This window comes from Mustela erminea, chromosome 15 (genome assembly GCF_009829155.1).
Source record: "Mustela erminea isolate mMusErm1 chromosome 15, mMusErm1.Pri, whole genome shotgun sequence".
Classification (NCBI taxonomy): domain Eukaryota; kingdom Metazoa; phylum Chordata; class Mammalia; order Carnivora; family Mustelidae; genus Mustela; species Mustela erminea.
The window spans coordinates 55,512,594-55,517,500 of record NC_045628.1 but is presented as its reverse complement, the minus strand read 5'-3'; the positions used below and the strand labels follow the sequence as shown (position 1 = coordinate 55,517,500).

General features: G+C 41.6%; 1 long non-coding RNA gene across 1 annotated transcript in view; it reads left to right on the top strand.

Annotated features, from left to right (window-relative positions):
• The window catches only part of LOC116574489, a 6,426-nt gene extending 2,165 nt beyond the window's left edge, over positions 1-4,261 (top strand). The window contains exons 2-3 of the long non-coding RNA XR_004279341.1: positions 2,688-2,802; positions 4,004-4,261. This is a non-coding gene — a long non-coding RNA (uncharacterized LOC116574489). The remainder of the gene's footprint in view (positions 1-2,687; positions 2,803-4,003) is intronic.
• Positions 4,262-4,907: the final 646 nt, after the last annotated feature.

The window sequence follows — 4,907 nt, the reverse complement described above, 5'->3', positions numbered from 1 at the left end:
GTCAATAAGCAGTCAACCCATGGTCAAAGATTTATTGGACACCTGCTGTTTACACATCACACCACTATTCCAGGTTGTGTTCAAGAAAGAGTCTAGACTGAGTCTCAGCAAAAGTCCCCTTTAATTCCTCCCACTGCCTGCAATGCCTCTTGCTATCTTAGGACAGCCTAAGTAGTTGTTGTGAAAACTAATCTCTCTTAAGATGCTTGCAAATCCTGAGCGTATCAGTCATCTGCTCCCCACCAATGCACAGAGAAACTAGAGAAGGGCTAGTCTCTGAAATACTTTTCAGATATTAATCTCTAACTATACTGAGAAAGCAGCCTCTCCCTCGGGGATGGTACACTGATTTGCCTAAAAACAAACAAACCTACATTTTTCTGAGCATGCTTCCCATTCCCCAAAGGTTAACATATTCTGGAGAATAAAACAACATGAAAATATACTGAATCAGGACGTCCTGTATGTGTGAGTCTCTGTTAAGCTCCATATAGGTACTATAGGGTCACAAAAACACTAAGACTTGGCCTCTGACCTCATAGAGCTTACATTTTACTTGAGGACACACAGAGCTTGATAAACACCTTTTTAGGTCCTAACATGAAAAGATATGGTCCCTCCCATTCATATATAGACCAAAATTTTAAAAAACCAAGCATAATGTAAAACACAGAACTATATGTTTATAAAAACTATGGATTTTCTGATTACAAAATTCTGGACAAGTTAATTGAATCAAAGTTGAAGTTTTCTCATGTTTTTGTGCCCCTGCATTATTGCATTATTGATTCTTGAAGTATGTGCTTCATCTGCCTACTAGTAAACAGATGGGGGCCTTAATTACACACACCACAAGATACAAGATTGATCAGTCCAGACAGTATTATAAGAAAAAAAGGACATGCGGGTCCCTGTGTCAGTCAGCGTTCTCAAGAGAAATAAAACTAGTAGAAGATTATATACATATGCTACCTACAATATATTTATAGTGCACATATATGTATATGTATATGTATATATATGTATATGTATGTATATATACATACACATGCATAAAGAGACAGAGAATAGATTTTGTATATGTATGTATATATGCATTTATACATATGCATATATAGAGAGAAACAGAGACAAAGACAGAGAAAGAAAGATTTATTTCAAGGTATTGGCTTAAGGGAATATGAGGGTACTGGCATGTCTGAAATCTGTTAAGTTAGGTCTGTGAGCTGTTAGCATTCAGTTTCCAGAGCTGGGGTATGGGTGCAGTGGCTGGCAAATGGGAAACTCTCAGGCAGCGGGTGATGCTGCAGTCCACAGATAGAATTTTTTCTTCCTCAGGAAAACCTCAGTTTTGTTCCACAATAGCTTTTCAACTGATTAGATAAAGGCCACCTAGATTATCAAAGATATCATTACTTAAAATCAATTTAAGCAGCTATTAATCACATATACAAAATACCTCTTCAGCAACACCTAAATTAATGTTCCATAAGTGACTATAGCCTGGCCAAGTGGACACGTGACACTGACCATGAGAGTCCCCTACAAAGGATTCGGCCAAGAGCAGGGTGATGAGCAGAAGGAAACCTTGGCTATTGAAAGGGGATTTGGAGATCACCAAGCTCAATCCTTCTGCACACACGGAAAAGGCCTACAGTGCCTGGTTTGTACAAAATCTTGAAAACTGATTTTTAGACCCCAGAAGCACATTTTATGTGAGGAATTCAAGGGGATTGTTATAGATGCCTGGCGTCTAGATTTTCTGTTGATCAAGGCCTGATGGAGCAGAATGTACACAACAGGTGTCAAAACAACATTTGTTTTTTCAAACTATGTCTTTAAATTGGGTCACATGGGTATTAGAACTGGGTCTGAGGTTTAGTTCTACCCTTTGAGGATAGGGTCCAAGACTGTCAGTTCACTGACACCTCCCTAGGGCCTAGCCAAGTTGTGGTATGTAATAGGTGCTCCAAAGCATTGGTGGAATTCATGAATTGAATGAATGCATGGAATTTAGGCCAGGCGGTTGTGCAGTATCCTGGTTCTATCCATAGGAATGCTGGTGCAAAAAGGAAATATTTTAAGCATGAAATATGGTACTTTCTGAGTTTCCTCATCAGTCCAGTGGAAATGGCAGTATACTACCTACTTAATAACTTAATTCTAAGGACTATATGGGTAGATAGATATAGATATAACATTTAGCACAGTACTTTGTATATAGTAGGTGCTCAATAAATGGTAGTGATTACTATAATCAACATCATCTCTCACTATCCAATTCCAGAAGATGCCACTGGTGCTGTACCCAGACTACCTTTGCCAGCCACTGCACCCATACCCCAGCTCTGGAAATTGAATGCTAACAGCTCACAGTTGCCCCCTTCTCCAGAGAATTGCCCTCCACCTTTCAGGGTGTTCACCGAACAAGGCTGTGTTCACCCAGGCAGTTATGGCCCCTGCTCCCAAGGGACAGCTCACAGCCAATCACTAACTCATAGGAGAAACAGAGTTAGCCTTAGCCTTAAAATGGCACCAATCCTAAAGCTCATAGTAATCAAATTGCAGCTCGTGCCAAGCTGGGCTCACATGTTGGCATTTCCCCTGCCTTTTTCTGCTCCTCTCCCTCCTGTTCTCCAGAGAGCATGTCCTCAATAAATCACTTAAACAAGACTCCTTGTCTCCAGCTCTGCTTCTAGGGTATCCAGCTTAAGACATGGTTACTTGGAGACAGCTCCACTTCCTTGTCTCTGCAATAACGAGCTGTTTTGCTCATTGTGGTTCTGCTATTCAGATCCTCAGGTAAGTCATACGATGCTCGGAGCCAGAAGACTAAAATGGCTTTGCTTCCCCAGCTGGCACCTGGCTCATCTACATCACACCTACCCAGAGAGTCTGAATGCTCTTTATCTGACATTTTGCCTAATTCTTCCCAGCCAAGTCTATTCAACTAGCTTGGCTTGCTTTTTAAACCAAATAATCACACCTATGACCGCCAAACTCGAATTTCAGGGAAAACATTCATTCATCTGTCTGTCCATCCATCCATCCAACAGTTATGGAGTGTTGTCCAAGTAGCCAGGCATTGTGCTAGGGATGTGGCTATACAGATAAGATAGAGCACCTGCCCTCCACGAACTCATTCTGGAGGAGGACACGGAGAAGCAAACAGGCCATTGTAAATGAAGTTCATGATCCATGCTCTAATATAATGCCAGGAGAACACAGAGAAGCTCCTGTATCAGGCTGAAGGTTTGAAATGCTTGGTTTTTTATTGTGGTTGACCCACACACAAATAAATAGAATGGATATCTCCTAGAACACTGCAAACCAGAGTGGTTACTTCAAAGAATAAGGTGTTACAAAGTAGAAGTGTAGTTTTAAGCACAAAGAATGGTTGCCTAGTGATGGGCAGAATAACAAGATATAAATGCAAAGGACTCTGCCTGCTGTGTTATTATGGCCAGAGCTCTGCTCCCACTCAAATGTTCACTTCCTGGGGGCCCAAAGAAAGGGGAGCTGAATTACGGTTTCTGCCTGGGGACTGGCTAGATCCGTGGTAATCAAAACCAAGTTCTCCCACTGGCTTTCCACCACCGTAATGACTGATGGCCCACGGGCATAGTCAGGAAACAGGGGTCTCATTGCACGAATGTCTTATTGCTTATTCCTCCCCTGTCATTCATCAATCTACTCCTATAAGACATGCAGAGGTGATAGCATAACTATGGGCTTAGGAATGGTAATTGTTCTATGTTGATATTAGTGTGGCTGGTGCTAATGCAAAAATAATTACTACTCTGTGCCTTTATGGCCATTTTCATTGCCCTCTGGTGGTTATGTACTTTTTTGGCTATAGATGGTAATGACATAATGCATGGTGGCTATTATTGCTTTAGCTATACAACTGGGGCGGGGGTGGCGGTCAGAAAGGAGGAGGTGTTTGGGAAGGGCTGGGACTTGATTATTTTCTTGATAATTTTTTTTTTTTCTGTCTTTGCAGGGAGTTCTCTTTGGTTGTAAAATATTAAGTCCTAAGAATACCAGTGATTTGGTGATCAAGAACCCCAAGAGCTTATGCGTAAGTCAGCGCTTCCCATGATTATGCGCCGAAGTCTGAAAGATAAGAAGTGGTCCTTACCTGAAAGATAAGAAGTGAGAGGGGCACTAAGTTCTAAGCCTGGCAGTTGGTTCAGATTCCTCCATCTCTCATATTCTCCTGTGTAATCTCCTTATTGGCTATAGAATAAAATAAAAACTTTCTGAGATGCTTCAGAGATCTAATTGCTGCCCACCTTTCTAACTTTATCTTCTTTCCCATTCCCTTGACATTCCCAATAGCCTGGGTATGACTCATTGTTCTTCCCCAGATCCATCATGCTTTCTCACATGCTGCCCTTACTCCCTGGAATGCCCCCATCCCTCAGAGCCTAGTTCATCAGAGAGCCGCCCCTAACTCTGCCAGGCAAACACGATCATGTCTTTCTTGTGCACAGGGTGCTCTCTCTAATGCAGAGGAACAACCGCACTGTCTTGTAATGGTGTATTGGTTCACCTGCTTCCCCACAAGGGGTAAAATTCTAGAGGTTCGTGAGGTTTTTCTTTCTGTAATTTCCAGTGGCTGGCAAAGTGTCAGGCATATAGCGATTATTTAATATGTGCTGGAATAAGGGCATAAAGTGGGTTTCCTCCTTGTGGGTTAGGCTCTTCTGGATTAAAATAACGGATAAATCAATTATACTTTATAAGGATCATATGAGATGTTTTCATCAACATATAGTCACAGTTCCATAATCACATTTGTTAGAAGGCCAGTTTCCCCTCTTCCACAGGCCTCAAATATGCTGCTCCCTCCGCTTAGAACGCTCTTACCTTCTCTTCATGTAATTCTAGCTTAAATATCTATT